We start from the raw sequence: 27,214 nt of genomic DNA, 5'->3' as shown, positions 1-27,214 counted from the left end.
AGAGAAGAGGCCTCCTGTAGCCTGCCTGGGGTGGGAGGGGAGGACAGGGCTCCTACCTAGACCTGTCAAGTTGTAGCTTTGCTGCTGCCCCAGAATCAAGTTGAAGCTCAATTCAAGGTTCCTCAAAAATAGATCCATCACTCCCTATTTCCCACCTCGTGGTCTTTGTGCATGTTTCTTTCTAAATGAGAGTCCCATTCCTTCCCTTCCTTCTTGGCCACCTCCTGCTCACGCTCTAATATGTGGGTTCACCATCACCTTCTCAGGAAGCTTTCCAGGCTCCCCTGCACTCCATTACCCCACCTGCTTCCTCATTTTCCGATTGATGCCTCCACCAATTAGATTCCAATATTCCTGTACCTAGCACAAGATGTGGGCAAACAGTAAGTGTATAGTAAAGAAATGGGTGAAATGAACAACCCTCCGCAGACTTGGGCAGCAGGAGTCAGAAACATGAAAGTCCAGGGAGATACTGTTTCGTAGAGTACTGTACCCAGTAGGTTCCTGTTCTGCTCAACGTTGCCTTTTCTCTGTTCTGATGAGATGGGAGAAGAGTCGGAACAAATGAGCGGGCAACCAGGACTTGAGGAGTCTGGAGAGGTTACATACATAAACAAGAGGTGTAATTCGGGTGTCGAAGGTCTGCTTTGTGACTCCAGGACCCCAACGTCCTCAGAACAGCTAACATATCAGAGCTGGAATGACCCTAGAGATGATGAAAGTCAGTGTCTTTCCTACATAAATTGAGGGGCAGAGAAGTATAGGCATCTGCCCAAGGTCACGTAGTTAAGAGCGGGAGGCCACCTTGGGCCAGGAGCCCTGTTCTCTCTGCTTGACAGAGAGACCTTCACCCGAGGTGGGTTAATGTCCCCTAATCCTTCCTCCCTGGTCCTACAGTCCTGGAGGTCCGGCCTACACTGCCCCCAGTCCCTAGTTGGCCCTCAGGCGGAGCGGACAATCGCTGAGCGCCCCCTGCATGGCGCGGTCTGGGCAGCTCTCCACCGTCTTTCTCCTTGACTCACCTCCAGCCCCGGAGGGCTGGACTCAAGCTCGGTGGACACCGAGCCTTTTGCACGGTCCCAGCTGCACCACCGCCCGGGCTTGCTCCCGCACAGCGAGGGCGCTCTTCTCGGAGCCCCGGGTGGGGCAGGTCGAGTCGTGTGCGCTATGCCTTTAAGTCCCAGTGAGATGAGCTCTGTGAGTCGTAGCCGAGGATAGTGCAGGACGTCGCCATCAGTCTGGCTCAGGCCAAGAGCAGAGGGATAGCGGGGGACCCTCGCAGCTCACTGCATGCGGGTAGCTGGGACACAGCTAGCGGCAGGCGGTACTCGCTGTGATGCGGAGAATGTGAGAGGCAGCGCAGGGCGGTGGGGAGGTGGGCGCGGTAAAGGGCGGTGGTGAGGCAGACGGAAAGAGAGCGGGAGAGGCCAGGGACTGACCGGGGACTGGTGGGGGACAGATAACAACGAGAAAGGAACGAGAGCACACGGCCTCGGGCAGGGGTGAGGGAGAAGCTGCAGGAACCCGGCAGTGGGGCCGGGCTGAGGTTGCTAGTGTGGCCACAGCGGGGCAGGGAATAATTGAGGAGCAGGGACGCCCGCCGGGTGTCCTCTGGGAGTGGCGGGGAACGTGAGGCGCGGTCTGCGCAGGAGGGGTCGCCTGGCGAGGACGCTGGGGCAGCGGGGAGGGGGGGGGGACGGGGGGCTCGATGAGCGCCCCGGGAGGGCGAGAATCCGGAGTGCAGAACCGAGTGTGCGGCAGCGGGGGTGTGTGCGCGTCCAAGTGTGCGCGTGTGTGCGCGAGTGTGAGCACACGGGCGGGTGGGAGCGCGCTTTAGGGATTCTGCTGGCATCGCAGCGTGGAAAGCAGGAGGCAGGAATCCGGAGTGCAGGGAAGCGCGGGGGCCCTCCCGCGCACACGCTGCGCGCTCTCTCCGGTGAACACACACTCATACACAAATACTCTCTCTCATACACACACACACACACTCACACACACTCACACACGCGCACGCACACACGCCCTTTCTGCTTCGCTCATTGCCGCGGCCACCATCTCGGAGCCGAGCCCTGCAGAGCGGGAACCCAAGCTGGAGCAGGGATCGGAGGCGAGCCGAGCCAGGTGATGACGGCCCAGAGCGGAGCCGCGCGTGGACGGCGCACTCGGATGGTGAGTGTGGTCGGGTCGGATGTTGCGGCTGGGCTGGGGCCGTAGGGGTGCAGGAGGGGGAGCTGGGGTGTCAGCCCGCCGGCAGCGCAGCGTGCGCAGCCTCTGATTGGGCTGGAACCTCGGGGGCAGCGGTGGGGGTGGGGTGTCGAGAGCGCGTCCGTGACTGGCGTGCACGCTCGACCCCCTTGGCGTGACCGCGCTCCCCGCCTGCTGCGCAGCTCCGTCAAACCCTCACCTGGCTGAGGAATCACCAAGGCTTGGAGCAACTTTGCGGAGCATCCCGGGCATGGTGGGCCTGGAGGCAGTGGGGTGGAGGTTTAACGGTTCAACTTTGGTTTTTCTTCATGATAAGAGAACAAGAGGGAGACTCGAGTGGGGGCTCTTCTCGGAACCCCTGGTGGGTTGAGGTGTGCCCTCCCGACACCCCACCAGGTCAGCCATCTCTTGGACACCCATGGAGTCCAGTAGTGCCACTGGAGTTGTTACCATACCAGATTCTTGTGACCCTGCCAGGGTCAGGCGGGACTGCATACCGACAGCTCCACAAGGACCAAGTAATATCTGCAGCTAGCATGAAGGTGGAGGAGTGGGAAGCGTGCAGATGTGTGACCGCGATTGTGTCCAGTGCTCAATGGACGGCTGCCTGAAAAAAGGAACTACCTGCCAATTCAAACTAATGTATTGGAGTTGAGCTGCTTGGGGAACTAGATGCCCACCTTTCATGGGGTTGAGGCTAGAAAGAAGGGGCATATCCAGGCTTACTAGCCTGACAACGCCATCCCAGCTTAGAGCAATGTCTGTCAGCCACTCTTACTCTGTGTATCCCCTTTCCTATGAGTCTCTGCTGGTCCTGTACTGGTTGCTTCAGGAAACCTTCCCATAGTCGCCTTGCTAAGTCCTCTTTATCTCCAGCACAGGTTCCTCCTCTTCTAGGAAGTAACTTTTGGATACTGATTGGATCTTGAATACTTCCAGTTCTCTTCTGTGCAGAGCCCATATATGTGTTTGTTTGTTTGTTTGTTTTTCTCTGTCATTCAAAGCACAAGCCTTTGGGTTTAGAAGCCTTGATCTTAGTGTGGTTGCTGCTTGGAGTGCACGGTGGCTGTACTAGCCAGTATCTAGCTGAGTTTTCCGGGAAGGCAATCTCTCCTTGAGATCTGCTTTAGATTAGCACTTCCTCCCACCTCCATTATCTCCCTGGAGTCTCTCAGCTACTTCAGGAGAAGGCAGTATCCTCAGGGAGGCTTTCTGTTCACAGAGGAGGGTACTGAAGTAGAAACTGAGCTGAGAGAACACTCTCTCCTCTCTCAGGACAGGGCCCTTGCCTCTCTGATGGGATGCTCTGATCCTGATCCTGGAGAAGCAGGAAGGGGTAGGCAGGAGAACTGGACTTTCCTTATTGCTCTGGAACCAGGACTCCAGAAGCCTGTTGCTGGAGTCACCCCAGTATAGCTCGCTGCTGTCAGTTACTATCATCCTTCCTGGATGGGACAGCTACTCAGCCTGAAGTAGTTTTGCCAAGGCACTTTCTCTCTCCGACTTCACCCATGAGACCTTTCACTCTAGTCTGGTTAGACTTCTGATGCCTAGGTTCGGGGACAGATCCTGCCTGTGCTCTGTGATGGTTTGTAGCCTGGTCTGCTTGCTATACTCAGCACAACTCTGGCATGCCAGTATTATTCCAGGATCAGAGCTAGGCTGAGCCTTGTCGATGCCCATTATGTGTGGGCCCCCTGGGTCAAGAGTTCACCCTTTAGCAAGTCATTTTGCTGTAGAGAGCTAAAAGTATTGTTAGGGGATGGGAGGGAACTTGATGGCTCATGGGTCAATTCCTCCCCAGGAAGCACAGGTCAAAAACAGGAGGTCTGAACAGCCTGCAGGTCTCTTTTGACTCCGCAGGTTCATTCAGGCCTTCGGAGGTGCCGGCTGTGGCTCAGGGATGACTAGGTCTCACGTTAGTTGTGGTAGTTGTGCCTCCAGGACGGATGCTGCCACAGCTTCCTCAGCTTCTATTGGCTTCCCCACCAGGGCAGCCTCTCTGCCTCACCTCCTTCCTCCTGTGCTGGCTCTGGCTGATTCTCCAACTCCTGCTGACTTGACATTCTCAACCACAGCTTTTCTGTTCTCTTTCTACTATGCTCTCTCTACCTCTGTGCCTCCTTAAGCTGGGCTTTTGCTTTGTTCTGACTGGCTGGAAGTCCAACCGAGGGTCTACATGTTAGGCAAGTTCTCTCTCACTGAGCCCTGGATTTTTGTTTCTTGGGTATGGACCAATGTTCCAGGTGGATGGAGAGTGGCCAAATGTCTGGCATGGCCCAACTTCTGCCATCCAGGCCTGTTTGAACCCCTGCCCTGTTCTTCTGTTCTAGAGGTGGCTCTGTTCCAGGCCTCCAGCTGGTTTTAGCCAGATGAGCTCTCTGTGTCTTCCTAAACTGGGGAAAGGGCAAGCCACCTCCTTGGCCCTTTGTCTGTGCTGCTGGGATAAGAATCCTCTTGAGGCCCACTGACTGTCCACTGATTTGCCCCTTAGGAAGTTAGCCACTCTCATTCTAACCTCAGGAATGTGGCCCCTTGATTCCCTTGCTAGCCAGGACCCATTTTTTCTGGGGTTTAAATTGTAAATTTGTTACATTAGAATTAGCTACCTAAAGAAGTTGCTGGGTAGACTGGATGATGGGGTGACTTATTGGCAAAAGTTGTCTCTGACCATGAGACCTCCTTTAAGGGCAGAGGGTCACTCTGGCCAGTGTACATCTTTTTTATGATTTCTCAGTGCTAAATGCTTATTCCCCTAAACCACACCTTGGACCTTTCTCTCCACTGCCTAGAATCCTACACCTAGGACTCACTGTACATCTGGGACATCTGGTTTGAGACCCGGGGTGCATGCTGATGATAGTGTTAGCCCTCCTTGGATGAGCTGTGAAGGGGAACCAGGCTTGGATCCCCATCTCTGGGCCTGAGCAGAAGGGGCCGCATGAGTATACATGCACAGGCTGGGGATGAAAAGGGACAATTCAGATGGCGCGGAAGGCTGGGAGGGATTTGGGCCAGCTCAAATGTTTCAGGTGCGTAGTGGATGCTCAATAAATCTTTGTTGAATCAATGAGTGACTGGAGAATGTGGATGTGGGTGAGGGCTTTCCAGGAGACGGCCCGGCATTAGCAAAGGCAAGGAGGTGGGAAGCGCCCGGTGTGGGTAGAGTGTTTGCTGTGGAGTCGCTCACGCGGGAGAATGACAGGCAATAAGCAGGCCAACATGAAGGGAGTCTGAGTGCCCAGAGAAGGAGCGCGTGTTGATGCCAGATACAGGGGTCAGAGATAAAATTCTTAAGGGACAAAATTAGATTTGTGATTTAAACCACGTCTGCTGCTGCTGCTGATGGTGAGCTTGGCTAGGCCAGAGAGGCAGTGAGGGAGTCCTGGGGCTGCAGGAGAGTCCAGGAGCAGGGGCAGCAGCAGGGGCAGCAGTATGGTGTATCTTCCTGGGGAGGGCGAGTGGTGAAAGACAGATTCTGTCTGAGTGGAGACAGGAGTGGTTCATAAGAGTTGGCCTAGGGCTCAGGTTAGCTCCAGTATCACCTACGAGGCATGCAGAAATGGCAGGTGCCCTGAGTCATAGATGTAGTTCCCAGAAGTGCATGCCTCTGAGCTAGCCACTGGGCCAACTCTTGGACCTCAGTCTCTCTGTATCTTGACAATGGGAAATACTGCCTCACTGGCTAACTGGAGTGAGTTCGGGTGATCTATAACCTTGGAAGTGGGATACAAAGGGATGGGCTTAGAGGTCAGCATTGCTGTTAGACAGATAAAGAGATCAGTCCCCAGACGAGCCATAGCTGGCCTAGGGCATAAAGTCAGGGGTACAGGATTCCAGCCTAGCATTTCTCTGATTATTCCTGGGGCCTGCTGGGCAGAGGTAGGTGGGGTGGTGAGGGCTCTGGGGCTCTGAAGAGGACATCCTCAGGCAGTTGCTTCAGCAGTCCAGCTGTCAAGGAGCATATGGGGCCATATGGCCACATCAGGGGAGATGCTTGCTGCTGGAGGAGAGATAGCGGCTGTCACCATGGCCTTTTAGGTCTATGCGGACACTGCCAGCCACCAAGGCCAGGGCAGGCAGAGGCCAAAATGGAACCTTGATGTCCAGGTTGGTTTGGACATGGAGATTGGGTCTTGGCAGGTGGCCCAGTTGTAACACCCATCTGCCAGGGGAGCTGTGACAGCCACCTTACTCTCATATGCCCCACCCAGATCTGATGGTCCTGCAGCCCACGAGTCTTGGGGAGCCATTCTCTGGCCTCAGAGGAGTCTGTATGTGTATGCGGTATACTCCCTCACACTGAGAACTGGTTCTGTCTCTGAGATTCTGGGTATGGGCAGCCCTAAACCAATGAGGCACGATCAAAATGGCCTGGGGTGTGCACGCACATGGAACTGGATTTTAATTTTTATTCAGCTGCTGTCAAGCCCGGTGAACCTGGATAAATCGCATCTTTTTTTTTTTTTTCCTGAATTTCAGTTTCTTTACCTGTATAATGAAGAGTAATGAAGAGATTGACATTAAGGCAATAGAAATGTCATTAATACATTTTGAAAACATTTTTCTCAAGATTGTAGAGCGCCAGGCAGTGGGAGCTCATTTTGTGCCTTCTGTTCTGTTGATTTCAGTATCCTGACTGAAGCAAAGAGGAGCCTTGACATTATCTCCTAGAACAAAATTTGTTATATAATTTTCATACTTTAATTATTTTTTGGGGGATGGTATTAGGACCTCTTGTAGCTCAGGCTGGCCTTAAACTACTATTCAGTAGAAGATGACCTTGAATTCCTGATCCTTCTACCTCTCTCTATATATATTATTTTAATTTTAGGTGTATGAGGTTTTGTCTGTGTGTATGTAAGTGCCCAATATGCAAACAGTACCTAAAGAGGTCAGCAGAAGATATGGGACTCTTTGGACCTGGAGTTACAGATGGTTATAAGCCACCAAGTGGGAGCTGGGAACTGAACCTGGCACCTCTGCAAGAGCAGTCAGGGTTCTTAAACTGCAGAGCCATTTCTCCCACCCCTTTCCTGCACTTTTATATTCATGTTTAACCCTGATGGCTGTCCTGTACTGAGAGCAGGACATTACCTTGTCCACAGGTGAGAAAACAGGGGTCAGGGAAGTGACAAAGCTTGTTGGCCGGAGACGTCTCTGGTCTCCTAGTTCAGTGTTCTTGCTCCAGAATTAGATTGCCCAGACTTCTGGAATAGGGACTGAAAGTGACTTTGTTTTCTGTTTGCTCCAAGTGTGGGGACTCTGGAAAGTCCTGCTTAGTCTAGTTTCCATTAAAGCAGGAGTAAACAGTCCTGGAGACCAGCCTCAGTCACAGCAGCTGGTACCAGGGATGGTCAAGAAAATTGCCCATGTTTCTCTATCCTCTCCTGGTGGGCAAGAGGCCAGTGTGGGTAGCTTCCTAATGGGGTGAAGCAGGAGGAGCTGGGAGGATCTAGGGAGGCTTCTATACAGTTCTGGGATATGCCAAAGCGAGTCTTCTGGAAGTGGGTGAAGGTCCTGGACTTTGCCTCTGACTGCTGTATGACTCTAGGGAGGTCACTATTCCCCCAACCCTGTCTCTTTATAGTTGGAAAGAGGAATCTCCTAGCCTGTGTCCCAAGGCTATTTTTGGGACACTTATACAAATACGCATTTGTAAATGGATGGAGCATAAAAACACTATTCCATGACAGTAGTATTGGAGTCTGCCCTCTACAATTTAATGATCCTGCAAGCATTTGGTGATTCATTTGCTGGGTGCTTCCTCTGAGCCCAGCTGTGCTGGGTGCTATGGGGACAGAGATGACTAAGACCAGGCACTTCAGGCTCGTAGCCTGAAGGTGACTGTGGATAGTCCCTCTCAGCACATGGCGGTGGTTAATGCTGTCACTCAATACCCTAGTGTCTTCCCTGTTCCCTCCAGGGTGGTGTCCCAACTCTACAGCACCTTGCCTAGTCTGACTCTGTACTTCTAACAATCCTCTGCTATTTCCTCCTCCCTATGCTATGGTCTCTCCATTTGGGTAGCTGGCAAGCTCAGGGGACAGACAAATGAATCGGAGCATGTGGTTCATTCCTCAGGGCCTCCACGGCCCCTGCACTTCCTCCTTGGGTGGCCCCAGGGCCCAGCATGTGGGCTGTGCCTAGGATATTGTTTGAGAAACATAAAAGTTATGGGCGGCTTTTCTGCTGCATTGCTCACCGCAGACATAACCCCGCTCTGTCCCAGGAGGCCCCATCAGACTGTGCCGGGGGCCCAGTCACTGGCCACACATAACTCTTGCCGATGAATTGCATGGCATTCAGCAATTAGCGATTGATTATTTGGGATTCTGATAACTCTTCATGATCGACCAGTGGGGCAGGCCTGTGGGTCATTTGGGCCAGGCTAAGGGATTTCCATCATGCCGTTCATCCCTACGAGGAGGCTGGACAAACAGGAGCTAGAGAGAAGTGCTGGGCCTCCCTCCAGTCTAGGACCCAGGGTTGAGACTGGGGAGTAGGAGCATTGGGGCACACAGGGAGTTTTTGCTCACCTCTACTTTCCTTTGTGTTTTAGCTGCCTTATTTTGTTTCCCACCTGTTAAATGGGATGTCGGTCACTTTGCCTTTGAATGGTGACAGCTTGTCCTCATTTCTACCTGACATGCTTTGAATAAGAACATCTTGAGGTTCAGAGACAGTGGACCCCGTACCATGACTTATTGCAGAGAGGACAGGGGACTGGAGAATAAAGGGCCATGGCCACAGACAATAGTTACCCCAGTGAAGTGCTGGGTCTGGGCGCCAGTGCAACGTGTGAGAGAGAAATCTCCAGAGAGCCGACAAGAGGAGATGGTGGGGTTCGGAGGGGGGAATGTTTAACCTACATACAAGACTGGGTTGCCTTTCAGGTGCGCCTGGAAGCTCAGGGCATTGTTTGTGGGCTTGATCATGTGATCAGTGCCTTTTAACTTTCTGTTAGGAACATTTTCAGAAGCTCAGAAAGGCAAAGAGAATCGTACAGGGAACTCCCAGACACCCTCTCCTGGATTTAACAATCTTTTTCTTTTTTTCTGAATTATTTTGAAGTCTATTATCGACATCATGACATTTCATCCCTAAATAGTTCAACATTTGTCTCTCTAAACAAGAGAAAATGTTTCTGTTTAATCTCAGAGGGTCAAGTTATTCTCTCCACTTTATTTTGGAGGGATGAGGGGGTGCTGATAGGTGAGAAAACCAAGGTCCCAGGAGCCCCCTGTCCTACCCAAGGTCACATAGCAGAGAAGTACACACGTGGGGGAGAGGGTAAAAGAGGCTGAGGAGACCTGGAGCCTGGCAGATGGCAGGGATAGGACCACCTCTGGGTGGGTCATTGGGCAGGGATCAGAGGTTCCTTAGGAGATAGGAAGAGACCTTTTTAGATTAATTGCCTCTCTTCCCTTTGTTTGCAGTGGGATTAACAAGGAACTGCAGTGTCAGGAAAAAAATCGAAAACAACTCCTTGTTTATTGTTTTTAGGAGAACATTATCAGGTTTTGGCCATGCAGGTTCTAGGGAGCATCTGTTGGCACCAGAGGCTGATCTGTCCCCACAAAGAGGGGGCAATGGGGAAGATGGAAGTGGGGGCTGGCCTAACAGAGAGGGTTTAGGACTCCAGTCTGGACAACTAGTGGTTTGACAGGGTGTGTGTGTGTGTGTGTGTGTGTGTGTGTGTGTGTGTGTGAGAGAGAGAGAGAGAGAGACAGAGAGAGAGACAGAGAGAGAGACAGAGACAGAGACAGAGAATATCCTTGTGTATATGACAGTGTAGTCACTGACTTGCAAATGAATGGTTGTGCAGATGAAGGAAGAGGCCTCAGAGGGATGTCCTGAGATTGGCGTTGTATTTCCTCCACTGACCCCACAATGAATAGATCACTGATTGGTATAAGGGGACACTGAGGTAGGGGTGGGAAAGTTCCTGGGAGAGATGTGACCAGAGGGAGAGCAAAAGACAGAGATAGCGAAATGCTTTTGGTACCTGGTCTATGTCCCTGCTGGCAGACTCTGCTGAAAGACTCTTCAAGCCTGTGTGTCCCCTGCAGCCAGGGAAGGAAAGGACAGAAACCGACCAGGGCTCAGTGAGGGCTGAGCTGGTGCCTGTCAGCAGTTATACTGGGTACCGTTTTTCTCTGGAGAAACTGAGTGGGGATGGGGCCTCATCTGTTTAGAGTGAGGTGGAGCACAAGGCCCTGGCTGTCAGTTGGCTGGTCCTTCAAGCCCTGAGGAATGGGAATTGAGTTGAGAAGGTTTGTAAGGCCTTGCCCCTTACCTCACCAGGCCTGCTTCTGCTGTGCCAGTGTATAGGGGTGGCCAGAGGGCATCATGCCTACCACCCACGGAAGTCCCTGCACTCCCTGTGCTGTCCCAGGGTACAGGGGTGACCAGACGGCACCATGCCTACCATGCATGTATGTCCTTGCCCTGTTTGCCGACTCTCTCTGCAGGAACCCAGCTGGGCCCTGAGAGAATGCTGCCCTCGCACGCTCAGGGAGGTTACCTGCCTGGCCAGTGTAAAGTTGGGGTTTGAGCCTAGCGCTATCTGCTGGATCATGAGGCTTGGGCTCTGCTCTCAGCTTTATCCTCAATTGCTGCGCTCTTGGTATTGGTTTCTGACTGGATCCCGTGGGCCTGGGGGAGGGGAGGTACCAAGGCTTAAAGGCCAAAGAGGACCCAGAACCTCTGTCCTCCTTTTCCTGTGCTAGAGGCTTCTTAGGGTCTCCATGGCCCCAAGGAAGCCTTTCTTAAGCCATGGTATTGCTGGCCACACACCCACTAGGTCTTCGTGGGCATAGACCCTTCCACAGATTTCTATACCCTTTGCTCCCAGATGTCACATATCTTCCAGGCAAGCATTTTGTTGAGTGACTCTCCATGGTGGCCTGGGAGCCTGTGTACTCATCTAGGTCATCCTGGGGCCTGGACAGCCGTGTCTGAGAGTCAAGCATGAATGGAGGCAGAATGAGTTTACTGAACACCTGTTAGTCGCAATGCTGCCCAAAGATGTTCTTTTAACACCCCCACCCAGCCCCTTACTTGACGCGAGCGAATGTTGGAACCATTCCGTGCTGGGCGCTCACGTCGTCACTTCTGCTTGTGCCCAGAGTTCCCTCCAAAAACTCTAATTGCTTTTAAGCTGTGATAGTTAGCAAAAGCAATTTTCTTTACATTACGGAGGCTGGGGGAATCCACCATATTTCCTTCCCCTTTTGACTCTGGTGTTTTGTTTTGAGTTGCCCCTCACTGCTGTTACAGTCCTGAGAGAGAAAGGGTGGAAGGGAAGTGAGCCGGAAGCGAGAATACCTCTGGATGGGCACTTTACCTCTCTAGACCTCAGTTTCCCCATTACAAAGTGGCCATGTGTCCTTTAGCCTTCAATAGATATTTTCTGAGCACATACACTGGAGACAACTCGAGCACAAGGACACCTTGGTCGTCAGCCGCTGCATCCCCGGCAGAGTGTGTGACACGTATTATGTGCCCAGATAAGACTGACTGCCTGGAGGAATGGTCTTACTATGAGCCAGGCACTTCGCCAAGCAATGGGAATGTACAGGATGTGCTAGACAAAGCCCCTGAGCCCGAGAGCCCACTGGTTATAGCGGAGTACCACTCAAACATAATTTTGTGTTGCTCAGTTACAGTCCAGGGGGGAATGTGCCAGGGGTGCCAGAGAGAGATAAACAGAGAAATACTTGGGTTGCATCTTGGAGAAGGCTGGGGGTCTGACAGGTTATCCGGAGCCAAGGAGGAGGCGCTTTTATAGCAGAAGTGGCATTTAGAGGGAAGAGTGACCAAAGAGGACTTAGGTGCGGCTGGTATTGAGGTTTCGCCGGGTGGGTCTGATTTCCTGGGGCAGGGTTTTTAGTAGCCTGTTGGGAAGTGGAGAGCCACGGAAGTGTTCTGCGCAGGAGATAAGTGCTGACATAGTCTGGGTCTACAGTGGGCCAGTGGGATGTGAATGCTAGCTTGGGTCTACAGGATCCTGCTGTTCATCCCTGCTGTCTAGGCTGTGGTGAGGGGGCTTCAGGACCCTAGGATGGGTTCCTCTGGTTTGGTGGGACATCTAGGACTCTACTTCCCTGGACTGGTTTGCTTCCCTGTGTTCTTCAAGGCACAGCCCTCTACAGTTTGTAAAGCCTACTTAACTCTGACATGGAACAATCACTTGAAGTGGCTGAGATAGAAGATCAGGGACCAATGTCCTCAGTAGACATAGATCCCCCTGGGTTTCAACTCCAGGTTTCAGGGCCCCAGACTAGTGCCAGTGCGACCTCTGTCGAGCCTCTCTGCCCAGTTCCCAGCTCTCTCTTCTCCTCCCTTCTGCAGATCATGTTCCTTCTCTGTTTGCAGAGTGTGTGGGGCTTTTCAAAAGCATTAATGATAGAGAGCAAATTGGAACTGGAGAGGAATCATCCCTGGGCGTTCTCGGAGGGCTGCCTCTGCCCTTGCCTCTCGCAGCCATATTGAAGCGGGCAACCAGACCAGAATATGAATGACTCTGTGGCTGGCATCGGTCTTAATTTGCTGGGGAGCTCTGCCTGGCCAGACAGTACTCAGCAGTGGCAAAGTTGTTTGCAATGAGGTCTGTGCAGCCACTGGCCCTTGCTAGCCAGGATTGGTTTCTAGGGACTTTGAATTTGTATAGTCCATGGCTACAGAGGGGAAGTGACAGAAACCTCCAAATCTCTGTGCATGTGCCACAGATTCTCAGTTGGCCTTGGTAGGTCAGGCAAACATGGAAATACAGTGTCTCCCAAGGGTCTGGGCTCTGCATCTGGCCGTTCTGGACGCCCTGTGTGAACTTGGCCACCCTACTCCCTGTCTCTGATCACTGCTCCTCTCACAGTGGGCTTTCCATTTTTAAGCTGCTTGTGGTCCTTGGAGTCGAAAGGGGCCAGGTAGGTTATGAGTGGCTCAGGCAGGAGTGATTCACGACGTGGTGGAGACTGTGGTGCTGCAGACACCCAGGTATCTCCAGCTTGGAGCCCTGCTGTGGCCACACTGCCCTTGCAGGATGGATAGTGATCATCTTGCCTCTTCAGAGTTCGGGTTTGGCACCTGCCAGGCTCCCTAAAGCACCATTCATGGCAACCCTTCTGCTTTGATAGGGGAAACTGAGGCCTAGAGATGAAGGGTAGAATATTCCCCTTCTTGGCTTTAAGGAAACTGTACCACGAGGCCCTTCACAACAGGATACAGAGTAGTTTTTGTGCCCTGGTTTTAGAGGGGAGGAATCCAAGGCTGAGGGCAGCTGGAATGGGGGCTGCTGCAGATCTATGTTTGAGTCAGCTTGTTGGAGCTCAGGCGAGCTTCTGCAGGGATCAAGAAGTGCCGAGATTAAAAAAAAGTCAGGTGGTGGTGGCACTCACCTTTAATCCCAGCACTTGGGAGGCAGAAGTAAGCAAATCTCCGTGAGTTTGAGGCCAGCCTGGTCTACAAGAAAAAGTTCGAGGACAGTTAGGGCTGTTTTTGAAACCCTGTCTCGAAAAACCAAAATAAATAAATAAATAAAAAGGTGCTGAGACGTGCATGGAAGTACTGAGGGGCAAGATATATTTGTATCAGAAGTGAATCCAGTCATGGCAGGGGGACCCAGGTCCAGATTTGTCACCAGCTCTCGGTGTGACCAAGGCCAAGCTGAAGAAAACCCCCAGAAGAGTCAGTGGGACTTGAGGAAGGACTTACTGAGTTCCTGTGTCTTTGAGCTGGTTGCTCAGCTTTCTTGCCTGGTCCCAGGTTCCCATTGTCCTGCCCAGACTCAGGATTCTCTCTCTCTCTCTCTCTCTCTCTCTCTCTCTCTCTCTCTCTCTCAACCTTTTATTATGGGAGCTGGTGACTGCAACTCTCAGGAGGGGCCTGGGTCTCAGTAAGGCTCTTTAACTGACTAGGGTCACCAGTCTCCTATCCCAGTTAGGGCAGCAGGAAGCTAAGGAATGAGAGACCACTGCCAAATGGACAGTACAGACCAGGCCTGCAACCTGGTGGAGGGGCAGCCACAACCATGAACATTCTAAGGACCACCATATGTGGCCAGAGACTTCAGCAGGGAAACCAAGGCCCAGAGAGTTCAAGTAAAATTTGGGCTTGCCAGTCCTTCTTCACCTCTGCCCCATCCAGCCTGTGCTGGTTCTTTTCCTTGAAGGGAAGCTCCCTGCACACCAAAACTGCTGCTACCTTGGACAGCTTCTCCACATGTTCCTAGCTGCTTGCTCTCTCCAAGGCTCCCTGGGGCCACAGGACCTGTACTGCTTCTCTGCAATTGGTGCTTGACATGTAGGGTTCCATTGCATGCTTCAGCCTTTTCTTGGGGGGCCGTTTTTCTCAGTTCCTGCTTGGCAGTTCATAATCACTTTGGGCTATAGACACTCTACATCTGAAGGGCCCGAGTCAGCACCATGTGCTTCTTTCTGTATATGTGTATATTCATATCCAGCCCTGTGCTGCTTCAGTGCTCACAGCTTCCTGGTTCCCAGTGAGGACCTCCTGTTTCAGTTATTGCCCAGGTGTCATGGTTAACGCCTGTTGATCCTTGTACTGACATAGGACAGGAAGTGTACTGACATAGGACAGGAAGTGTACTGACATAGGACAGGAAGTGTACTGACATAGGACAGGAAGTGTACTGACATAGGACAGGAAGTGTACTGACATAGGACAGGAAGTGTACTGACATAGGACAGGAAGTGTACTGACATAGGACAGGAAGTGTACTGACATAGCCCAGGCTGTGCCATTTCTGCTCTACCCTGCCACTTTATGAAGGCCCATGGTATGTCTAGTTCAGGACCAGTGCTCTGATAACCTATTAATCTATCCCACAAACATCTATTCCTGGTGTCTCCTCTGTATCAGGCCTTGGCTAGGCTGTGGGATGCAGATAACAAGATCTACCCCTGTCTTGGGGAAGTCAGAAATGTCATCAGCCACAGTGAGAGGAGTCAGAGAGGGACTGGGCAAAGGTATAGAAGCGCTCCCACCCCCTGATTCCATAGAACAAACTTCTTCTTCTTCTTCTTCTTTTTTTTTTTTTGGTTTTTCGAGACAGGGTTTCTCTGTGGCTTTGGAGCCTGTCCTGGAACTAGCTCTGTAGACCAGGCTGGTCTCGAACTCACAGAGATCCGCCTGCCTCTGCCTCCCGAGTGCTGGGATTAAAGGCGAGCGCCACCATCGCCCGGCTCAGAACAAACTTCTTGAAGGGTACTGGGAACTAGCCAGGGAGGGAGGGGATCCCTTGCAGAGGGAACAGAAGGTGCAGGTCTGAGAAGCCAGACTCTGTCAAGGAGGACAGGAACCTCACACTGACTCAAGTAGAGCTGGGAGGCACTGGGAGCAGACTTGAGTCTGAGGGTCAGTTGCGAAAGGATCCTAAGGGACCTGATGGGTCTGGTAAGGAATGTAGGAAGATGGCAGAGAGAGCTATGGAGCAGGCACTCCATATGATTGGATCCTCATTGTGGAATGCAGATCCCGGCCACTGAAGATGAGATAGAGGGCCCTCAGAAGGGGGCTAGAGAGATGGCCCAGTACTCAGTATGCATTGTGCTTACAGACTATTCTAGTTCAGGTCCCAGCTCCCATGGTGGGCAGCTAACAGCCACCTAGAACTCCAGCACCAGGGGATCTGATGCACTCTTCTTTCCATTGGCTCTTGTACTCATGTGTATGCACACACACACACAAACACACACACACAGAGTTAAAATATTTTAAAAGTCTTTATCACTCACACAATTAAAATATTTTAAAAGTCTTTAAGAAGTCTTCATGAGTTTGGGTGGGTCGGACTCGAATGGTGAGTGTCATTCACCACCTTCAGAAAAAATCTGCTGGCCCTTTCTGTCTTTACCTCACATAACTTTCTCGTCTCCTTGAGGGTGTTTGTTGGGGGTCAGTGGGCTATTAGCCCTGTAAATAAATAATTAGGGGAGAGGAATCTTCTAGAATTGCAAGAGAACCCAGTCTTCTAGTCAGTTTCCTCTGGTGTTGTTGATTGGTTCACAGCAGGAGAAGTGTATGCAACTGGCCTGGGCACTTGGGGAGAACTGCAGCTTGGGTGTTGAGGTCCACCACCTGCTTCTGGCCCCTGCAGGCCTGCTGATATTCACACATCCCAACACACATGTTCTTACACCCAGTCTCCCGGCAGATAGGAGCCTTGGGGATAAGCATTATCACACACACAGTGTGGGTAGGGAGAGAAAATGTACACAGAGTCTTTTCATTGATGGGAACCTCCCAGAGACACACAAGGCTTCTTGTGTTTCTTTCCCTTGAGACATACACACCCTCTTTGCTGTCATCCAGGGAGTAACAACAGACCCACCCCGACTCTACACAGACAGACTTGCTACTTGGAGAGCATACACCAGTCTCTAGCTGCAGACATGGTTCTGCAAACTTCTCTGCCATGTAAAGATAAACACCCCCACCCCGGCTTTCTGAAAAGGTGCCCGCTGTTCCCTCACCCTCTGAGCCTTAGTCCAGGGTTCTCCAGGGCCATTAACTTTTTTTTTCCAGCTAAAAAATCCCCCAGCCCCCTATTCAGCACTCATAGACCAGAATTCTGGGTTTGGGCGCCATCCAGCTGAGATGGCTTGTACACTTGGGGTGACCTTCTGTCTCTGTCATCTTGGCCCCATATTCTCCGGCCAAGGTCTTAAATTGGTCCCATAGTTCCAGTAGGGATCTGGGGGTCGGCGCCTGGGGCCCGGCGGGAGCATGGAGTCCTGTCTTTCAGTCAAAGAAGTGCTGCTTAGATCTGCATTTTATATTAGGGTCTGGGCAAGATTTAAAAAAAAATCCATTAGCTCTCTATTGATTTTTGTTTTTCTGATTACAAAAGAAAATCCAGCAGTACATTTGTGGGATGCAGAAACCCCAGAAACTCCCTGTGCCACCTTGCCACACCCCTCAAGGGCGGTCACCTAGAGGCCTGGCAGACCTGTCTCCATCATGGATAGGCTGCTGTTTGCAGACACCGGTGTTTTGAGGTAGCGTCTCGAATCTCCCTGTCGCCATGCAGCTGTGCCTCACACTGTCGGAAGGCTGCAGAATTTTCCGTGGCGAGGATGGGCTACGTTTTACTTGAATATTTCCTTATTGATAAAGGCTTAGGCCATGTCCAGTGTCTCTCTTCCTCTTACTGGCATTGCTGCTCTGAGCATCCTTGAGTAATTTTGTGTGTGCACTCGCCCTGCTGTTGTCGTTTTCTGTAGACCAGGCGTCTAGAAATGGGATTACGAGGTTGTGGGGTATGTGGGTTTAAACTCTTAATCAATATTGCCAAATTACGCTTGCCATGGTTGAGCCAACTCCGCTCCCTTCAGCGGTCTATGAGAGTTCACTTCCCATCGTTCTCGCCAGCTCCGCTTGTTACAAATCATCTTCATTTTTCCCAATCTGATGGGCAAAAAAGTGGTATCGTGTCGTTTTCATTTGCATCTGCATGATTGCCAGCGAGACGGAACATCTTTTCATTCGTTTATTGGCCAATTTAGTTCTTCCTCTGCGAATTCCTAATTCACTCCCAATTCTTTCTCTTTTGTCTTTTTTTCTTATTGACTTGTAGGGGCTCTTTGCATATTAGTGGTATTTTCTTGTAGTGTCTTCCTTGCATTTTAACATTGTTTATGGTGTCTTCTGCTGTACAGATGTTTTACATGTTTCTGCAGGTGGATTTGTCAGGTTTTCACTTTCCAGCCTCTGGATGTGATGTTTGGCATAGGAAGGCTTCCCCTCACTGCACAAAGTCTCCTTTCAAATCTGAGTTTTATTGCTAGAAAATCTTCTCAAAGCTGTGGTGGCAGGCTCCTTCCCAGCTGTCTGCTCCTCTCAGCAGCTGTAGAACTGTCTCTGGTGGGAGGGGGGAGCTGTGACCCCATCTGTCCACCTTTTAGCTCCGTCCTTCTTTATGTCCGCTGAGGTCCGAGATCACCGCAGCTCTGCCTTTGCATATCCACCTCCTGGAGAGGTGGTGCTCTGCCCCACCCTCCTCTGCCTCTCCTGCCACAGCTATGCTCCCATTAGGCAGCAGCAACTAGGAAAGCCTCCATGGTGTGGGCACAGGATGCCAACTGCCAGGGAATGTGTCCCCCTCACCTTCTGCCTGCCAGTCTAGGCCCAAGTCATGTGGACTGACAAACAGACGTTGTCCCTATTCTCTGAAGAAATGTTCTTTCTGGAGGGCAGGCTCTGAGCCAGCCCAACTTTTGCCTCCACCAGGAAGCCTTTCAGGATCTTCTTCCTCTTTGGACAAGACTCCACCTTCTCTCCCTGCTGCTCTTGCCTTCTCAGGTCGTAGTCCCCACTCATGGGACAAGCCCAGGAAGGCTATGTCTGCTGTTGGGGGACGGCTCATGCAGGACACGATGGAGCTGGCAGGTCTTCCAAGCTAGGACTTATGAGGAAAGCACCTTGTTCTACACAGGAGCTCAAAGCTTGTGCCCAGCTTCTGTCAGTCATCCTGTTCCTACAGTGTCCATTAAGTTTCTTACGTGTCTGTTTGCCCCTGGGCACCTTGAACTTGCCAGGTGTTAGGCTGGGCCTGAGGTCTGGGAAGAACAAAGTGTCCAGCTGGCTGTCCGTGGGTGGAGCTCAAGTCCCCACATCTTTATCAGCAGCGTGCAACCCACCCCCTACCAGAAGTGGGATAGGTACTGTGCTTAGAGAATGGAAGGGGACACCTTGCAGATCGTAGCTTACCATGACTGTAACGAAATACCTGAAACAGCCTTCTTATAGAGTAAAGGTTAATTTTAGCTGACCCTTTTAGAGGTTCTGGCCCATGATTGGTTGGCCCCATTACTTCAGGTCTATAATGAGGTAGCACATGGTGGTAGAAGAACGTGCTGAACATAGCCCTTGTTGCAGAAGAGGGTGTGGCCTCGATCTCTCAGGAAAGCACACTCCCTTTGACCTAAGGACCAAAAGTTCAGCCTGCTCCTAGTAGTCCCTCCTTGGGGGCCATGCTTTTAATACAAAGGCCTATGGGAGACATGCATGCTCCCAACTATAGCAAGATGCTAAAGGAAATACTCCCCACAGCCTCCTGGAAAATGAGGCCTCAGTGGGCTGTAGAGTACAGAGTGTGTGAGTCAGGGGATCTGGGAGGTCTCTGAAGCACGGCTCAAGTGTATAACCTAAAGTCTGAGGCTGCCACCCCCGACACATGGGGCTGGATTTCTATCTGGACGTCTTCCCTGCAGCCGTGATGGGTCATCTCTGCCCTTGTATCTCCTCTACCCTTTGCATCTGTCTCAGTCACCAGGATCATAGCGGGCATTTTGCAGAAGGAGTGAAAGCGTGTGAAAAGAGTAGGGAATGAAAGGCAATGTGTGTCAGAGGGTTGGGTCTGTGGAAGAAGGGACTGGGGTTCTGGGTTGGCTTCAGGGCTGACTTGTGGGTGGGGGGATTGGCTGTCAATCTTCAGTTCGCATGATGGGACTTAACCTCTCAGACGCCAATTCTGTGTGGTGTCTCCCAGAACAGCGATATAACTTTTGTGACATGTCATTTTTTTTGCAATGCTCCCTCCCCTCAGTGCTGAAGCCACTTTGGCAGCATCTTCCAGTTGCTGCCGAGCAGACACTGGATTTTCTGTATGCCCTGCTGAGGGGCAAGAAGCCAACATGGCAGGTTGAAAGGTCCCTTGGTCCTCCTTCTCACATTCTCCCTGGGACTCAGCACATGGGCAGGCCTCGTGTCCAGGAGAGCGCTGGCTCCCACTGCAGCTCCTTCCTGCCCCAAATCATTGTCATGCTCTGCCTGTGGTCCCATTTCCATAGCAACTTCGTGTGATGCCTCTGAGGAGAGCAGGAGCTTCAAAGAGGGTTGGGGGAAGGGAGCTGGAGACCCATTCATTGTCTGGGAGCATGGCAGTAGGGGCTTGAGAAGCACTCATGGGGATGGTTTGGCCTGTTGGCTCAGGTAGAGCTGGGCTCCGGGCTGCCAACCAGGTGGTCTGGAGGCCTGCCAAGGACATGGCTGTCCATGTTGGCCTGGGCCTGAATGGCTTATGCCAGTCTACTGGGAGCCAGCTTGGGCAGCCATGGAGGGCACTCCTACTTGGCTGGACCTGGCTTGGGGGACTCTGGCTTGATGAGTCACCCGGGCTCTGGCCATGCAATGGTGCCAGGCTGGCCTCACTGTGTTCTGTCTTGATCTCCAAGATCTGTGACTGTTGGGACCAAGATCTCTGACCTTTAGGGCCATCTGAACTGGTGCACAGTTTAGGGATGGAGGACCAGTGGACCCTTTCTTGTCGGGCCCTTTTGCTATAGTCAGGATCCTACTTGGCATCTACTTCTCTGCCTCCTCCTAGGAGGATCTGTAGCCCAGGAGGCATGAAGACCCCACTTTCCAGATCCCACCCTCTCACCTGTAACATGGCTAGAAATTTCAATGATACCATAGATTGCTAGAACATGGACTCTGCCCTGACTGCATCAACCATCTTGGAGCCCCATCTACTCACCCTCCCATGCATCCGATCTTAAAGGTCTATGGGATGCTCTGGGGATCGGGCCGGTGCCCACTGGTAACACATGGGAAACCAGAGAACTGAGGGCCTGGCCCCAGGAAAGGCTTCTGGGAGAGAGCAGTGTTTTCCAGGCACCTCCCCACCTTTATTTTTTCCATGATCTTTGCCTTTCGTGGGCTACTATTTGAAGGTGGGTTTTCACGGTGCTCCCTGAGTTACACATCCGTGAAATCACGCCTGTAATGCGCCTGTCATGTTTTTCTCTAGTACACAGAGAAATAAACACAAACCAAAGGAAATAAAAATGTTCGCATACCATCTAAATCCCTTCATGCAACCCAGAGACGTGTGTCTCACGCGCTGAGAAACACAGATCAGACTGAGACCTCTTGGCGGCAACGCAGAAAGGGACTGAGGACTTTGAGAGGCTGAAGGAACTGAGGTAGAGAAAAACTCTGCTCAGGGTCACAGGGTCATGGCGTGGGAGAGCTGAGAGCATCTGCCTTGTTACTGGCCTTCCGGGAGCATCACGTGCTGGGGACTCAGGCTGGGCAGGCTAGCGCCTTTCCTGCTCCTGTCTGAGGAGTCTTTGGAGAATGCTTGAAGTGAGCATGAGTGGGAACTGCAGGGACCTTTGGGGACAGGTAAGGTGGGGCCCAGGCCCAGGGAGAGGAATCTGGGCTTTGTCGACTGCACTCTCCAACGTTAGCCTGGAACCTGCCTTAGCATCTAGTGGCTGGGGAGGAGGTAGGTTAGTGGTATTGATGGATACCTACTGTCTTCTAGGCCCTTGTAGAAGAAGAAACCCCTTATTTCATGGATAATAGAAGTGAGGCTTAGAGACTTGGCTGTCCCAAGATTACAGGTCCAGTTGTGGAGAGAAGCAGTCAGATCCCCAAGGTCCCAGAGCCTCACTGCCCTAGCTGGTGGCCCGAGTGTGCCAACACACATATGCTGTTGAGTACAAAGTGTGTGTGTGTGCGCGCGCGCGTGAGCGAGTGTGTGTACATGTGCTCACGCGTGTGTGTACAATGGTAATTGCCCAGCTAGGTGGACTCAGACCCGTTTGCGTGTTTCCCCCTCTTTGCCCGCCCTTTCTGACAGTCACCTCCTCTTTCTCCCTACAGCCTCCTGTATCCACAGGCCCTGAGGTACTGGTGCCTATGGGCAAAGAGGCCAACTGAGCCAGACCCAGGCTGCTCCCAGCCCAGCTGCACCCAATACGACCCAGCCACAGGTAAAAGGCCATTTGTCGGTTAGTGGGGTTTCCAGGGAGGACTGTCTCAGGGCCTTCTTTCCACATGTGTCCATCTGTCCCTGTCCTCCGAAATCAAATCCCAGTAGCCCTGGCTGCGGCCGGTCCTGGTCCACAGCCAGCTCAGAAGCCTGGGGCGCTTGTCCCAGCCACATGGCTTCACAGACAGCCCTGGCTAATAGGTTCCCATTTGGCGTGGGGGATGGGTCTCTAAAGGCAAACGGACACGGTCTGTCCTTGCTCCTGTCACTTATTGACCAAACGTGTGCTTGACTCCAGGCCGGGAGGGAGTGGGAACGTGTGGACGGAGAGAGTCAGTGTCCAAGAAACTGTCAAGAGGCTAGCCTTGGCTCTGATGTGTGGAGTTAATGGGGCTCCACCGTTGACATTTGGGTCCAGACACCTTCAGGGCAGGACAAGGCTCAGATCGTAGGTGTGTGTATTTGTGACAAGCACTGCCAGCTAGCTGACCTTGGCGTGTGTGAACAGAGCAGATGGCCTCTTACTCTGCATTATAAGGACCAAGGCGCCTACGGTGTGGGAGGTGACAGGCCTCCCATTCCATGTCCTGTGTGAGGGAATGTGTGGATGCTATGGTAAATCCAATGAGGTGGTGGGGGGCAGTGGGAGAGACAGGAAAGACGTCCGAGATGCTACTTGGCTTGTCTACGATTTGACTGTGACATGTGAGTCACCTTACTCCTGTGTCTGAGCCAATGAGAGAAGGCTACAGTGATACTTTGCTAAGTAGGGATGGTCGTATAGGCTAGACCATATTGTCCTTTCTTCTAGACTCAGTGGAACCGCATGCTCAGAAGTCCCCTTCCTGGGCCCTGGGAACAGTTATGTGTGTGACTTGTCAGGGAGCACACACCCAGTTTTCTCTCCCTGACACTAGGTGTCACTCTGAAGTCTACTTACCCAATTAAAACAGTCCTGATACTTGGTTGGTCCTGGATGGGTTGGTTATCCATGTTAGTTACCAGGTAATGGGCAAAAGGCTGAGGTCAGGGGTCTCTGTGGTGCCTGGATAATAGAGCATAGTGTTCTGGGTTCTGCCTCATCCTGACCAGGAGGCTCCCGCAACCCCCTCCACTCCCCCATCCTGCGGGAAGCAGTACTGACAGGTACAACATGGGATCTCTCCAGGAAGTACAGGGCATGGGGAGCCTGGCTCAGCCGGTGGCTGGTAGGGCTGGCTGAAGGGGATGATTCTGGGCCAAGGCTGGAAGCCTGTAGGGTCCTTTAAAAACCATCTATTTTTCTGGTTATGAAATGTAATGTGTGTTCTCGGTAGAGAAATGAAAGCGCTTGGGTGTTTTGCCCGTCAGTCTTTTACAAAATATGTATTTATGACATAATTGAGATCAAGCTGTAGTTACTGTTTTCTAACCTGCCTTTTGCACTTAATACTACACCAAGATCATTTTCCCGTCATTAAATACTCTTCTATAATGTGATTTTTAATGGCAGCATAATGCTCCAGCCTGTGTTGCTGTGTCCCATTTAGCTGGTTCTCTGTTGTGTATTTTGATGGTTTCCAGTGTTTTGTCACTATAATAAAGCCTCGGTGAACAAAGTCACGCACGGAGTGTGATGATGGCAGCAAAAGACTGAGGCAGGGGACGGGCGGCCGGAGCAGGAGTGTGGAGGTTGGGCATTGCCGTTGTGCTTGGGCCTGGGTCGCTGGGAAGGGGCTGGGGCCAGATGGGAAGGGTTTGTGCTCCTGTGCTGAGGGGCAGGCACTTGGCCTGGTGAACCCCTGAAATCCTGAAAATGCCCAGATTTTTCTTTTCTCTCCCCTGCCTCCTTGTCACTTCTTGAAGAGCTCCTGTGTTTGGGAAGAGGCAGGTTAGCAGGCTAGAAGAAGTGCAGGCAAGGCTAGGTCTAGGCCTTACACCTCTCAGTCCAGCGGGATCTGTGGTGTTTCCACGGAGCCCTTATGTACTTGGAGAGCCCTGTCCAGTTCTTTCAGGAAGCATGCGTTTCCTGGCTCTTGCTTGAATGAGCGTGATTACTTAAATGGGCCTTTCCTTGTTGTCTCAGGGATGGTGGTTCATGATGGGGACTCAGGAGAGCCAGGGATAGCTCCCCTGACACCCAAGTGCTGCTGCTGTTGGTCTCTGCCCTGCTCCCATGGAGGCTGGGGTTGCCTGTGGGGATATGTATGTGGGCTTCTCGGGGCAGAATGTCTCCTGAGTCACACATTTATCCTTACATGGTATGTGCTGGGTGCTCCACATGCGCTCCCTGGTATCAATGGCTCAGTGGTTCATTCATTTCTCATTCTCCTGACTTGCTGAACACCCACGGCACACTAGATGTGGTTCTGTGTGCCCAGTATCACATCTGGAGAAACGTGTGTCCCCACCAGGAGCATGTCAGATAAATTCCTACTCTCACAGAACTGACCTTCAAACAGGACAGGCTGGAAAATCTAGAGCAGTTCAGCAGTCAGATCAGGGAGTAAGATGTGCTATGGAGATTATCTAGTAAGGCTAGAAAGGGGGTACACACAAGATGGGGGGGGTCCTCCAATGCGGGATGGCTGGCATGGGACTGATGGCAGAGGCTCCTTTGAGCAAAGACAAAGAGAGAAAGAGAAGATCTAAGGTTCTAAGGTCTAAAGTCTAGGGTCTAAGGTCTAAAGTCTCTAAGGTCTAAGGTTTTGGACAAACCAGACATAGAGGTCACCATGGAGGCAGCTCATAGCTCCCAGGCTCTGGATCACTGATAGAAACAAGACGGGTGGGCCAGAGAGGCTGGAAGGCAAATCTAAAGACCCCAGACCCATTTTAGACATGATGGCAAGCTTAAACTGGGGGCTTTAGAAGGGGCATCTTCAGGGTGGCTGTAGGCTGTGAGAGAGCAGAGTTTGGAGATGTGTGTAATAGGCACAGCTTACTCAGGTAGACTTGGAGGAGAAGACAGGAACCCCATTTGGAGATGTTTTAAAGCTGGGGGCAGGCAGAGTGGACCTGGGGATCTGCAGCTGGGAAGGGCCAAGGCTGCTCTTGTAGACATGCTGCTATTGTCAGTATCCAGGTGGCTGGGAACCAATGAGGAGTCTGGGGCTCACTGCCCAACACAAACCCTACTCTTAGGGCTCCCTAGCGACAGCCGGCCCTTTTACTCCAGCTCTGCAGATGAGGATTGGGTCTCTGAATTTGCAGTCCCTAGAAATTCCTGACAGCTCACCCTCCCAGCCACTCCTCCCTGGGATCTAATACTTGGTACCTTCTGTGACATTTGTCAGGTGAGGGAGGTGTGCTAACCGCTGATACTGGGCTCAATTCTATTATCCTTCCCTCCTCCAAAGAGCGCCATATCTGGTGAGACTGACACAGTGCAGGCTCCTCTAAGCCCCACTAACAGCCTTCCTCAGGTCACGCTTCTCAGGACCCTGCGGTAGTGCCCTGTGCCAAGTCCTCCTCCTGATAATTCTAACATCATCTGGCTACACCCATCCGTTGCACTTGTCATCTTTCTAATACGTGACCTGCCTCACCCAAGCTCAGCCTCACTTCCCATCACCTCCTTCTGGAATTATTTTTCTCACACCTCTCTGAGGTGCCTTCTCTGACAAAGCTACTTCTTGGCTCCCTTCACTAGGCGGTCGGCACTCCCCAGCCCGACTGCGTGTGGTGAGCTAATCTAAGCTGTTGTACCATCTCATCTCCATCTTTAGCTTGTTTTCAGCTTGCTGTCCTCATTCTCTTGTCCAAGTTGTCTCCTGTCTAGATGCTGTCCCCACTCCATGCATCACTGTCAAGCTCTTCCCAAACCACGGAGCTCTGGGGGCTGGGGTGCCGACACCCTGCTCTGCAGGAGGACACTATGATTTACCTTCTTATTGCTGCAGCAAAACCCTATGAACAAGGCAACTTGCAGGAGGAAGGGTTTATTTGGCTGTGGTTCCACAGAGAGAGGAGTCCATAATGGCAGGCCGGTAGCATGGTGCTGGAGAGAGGCTGAGGACATGTGTCTCTGCAGCCCTAAGCAGGAAGCAGACAGCGGTCAACTGAAATGACAAAAGTCTTTTAACTCTCAAAACTTGCTTCCAGTCAGGTAGTGGTGGCACACGTCTTTAATTCTAGCCCTTAGGAGGCAGAGTGGGCTGATCTCTGAGTTCAAGGTCAGCCTGGTCTACAGAGTAAGATCCACAACAACCAGGGGGACCTAGTCTCAAAAATCAATCGGTGAATACAAACCAAATCTTTCTTCCAGTGACACAGTTCCTCTAGCAAGGCCACACCTCCTACTTCCCAAACAGCTTCTGCCAACTGGTGATCAAACATTAAAATGCCTGAGATTATGGGGAACATTTCATTAAAACCGCCGCAGACAGCCAGGGAAGTTAGAGACAAGGGTCCTCTGAGGTCACCTGGACATTCTGATCTGCTAGTTGCTAGGGAGACACAAGAATGTAGATGATTAATAAGGCCCAGTCATTGTGTGTGTGTGTGTGTGTGTGTGTGTGTGTGTGTGTGAAGCCAGAGGTTAACCCTGGGTATTGTTACCCAGGTCACCCACCTTGTATTTTTTTTTTTTCGAGACAGGGTTTCTCTGTGGTTTTGGAGCCTGTCCTGGAAGACCACGCTGGTCTCGAACTCACAGAGATCCGCCTGCCTCTGCCTCCCGAGTGCTGGGATTAAAGGCGTGCGCCACCACTGCCCGGCTCTCACCTTGTATTTTAAGACAGGTTCTCTCATTATCCTGGAGTTTGTTAAGTAGGTTAGGCAGCCTGACCAGCAAGCCCCAGAGATTGTGTGCCTCCTCAGAACTGGCATTATAAAGCACATACAACCATGTTAGTTTTTAATTGAAAAAATTGGTTCTGAGGATCGAATTCAGATCCTTATGTATGAGATGCAAACTTTACCAACGGAGCTAGCTCCTTAACTGCCCCAGTCACCTCATAACCATTGTTCAGGTTGGGACTGTTTGACCCACGCCAGGGGAGAACGGGTGTTCATCTGACCTTCCCTTACGCAGCTGGAAAGCTGATGGCCCTGGAACAGTTCCGGTAAGACTTGTTCCTCTGCCAACTAAGCTGAATCTGCCTCTCTGAAGTTCACAGTGGGTCCAGGCTCCATGGCACTTGGCACTCAGGAGCTCTCCTATTCTGCCTCTGAGCCCAGTGGGGCCCCCATCTCCTGGAGGGGACGCAACAGTGTCCTAGGCTTGATGGACACAGTACTCCCTCCCTGCACCTCTGCCCCCTTAGTCAGGGAGCAGCACAGGGT

General features: G+C 51.9%; 1 protein-coding gene across 2 annotated transcripts in view; it reads left to right on the top strand.

The window, feature by feature from the left end:
* The first annotated feature begins 2,135 nt into the window (after positions 1–2,135).
* Positions 2,136–27,214, top strand: part of Lingo1 (leucine rich repeat and Ig domain containing 1) — a 180,943-nt gene continuing 155,864 nt past the window's right edge. For both annotated transcript variants that reach the window (XM_041638570.1, XM_041638569.1), the window contains exons 1-2: positions 2,136–2,169; positions 21,841–21,950. The gene's annotated coding sequence lies outside the window, so the exon portion shown is untranslated. The remainder of the gene's footprint in view (positions 2,170–21,840; positions 21,951–27,214) is intronic.

Source organism: Microtus oregoni, unplaced genomic scaffold (assembly GCF_018167655.1).
Source record: "Microtus oregoni isolate MIOR12 unplaced genomic scaffold, Mior012 000055F_ref0000237, whole genome shotgun sequence".
Taxonomy (NCBI): Eukaryota; Metazoa; Chordata; class Mammalia; order Rodentia; family Cricetidae; genus Microtus; species Microtus oregoni.
The sequence above is the reverse complement of the archived record's forward strand: the minus strand, read 5'-3'. Positions and strand labels throughout refer to the sequence as shown.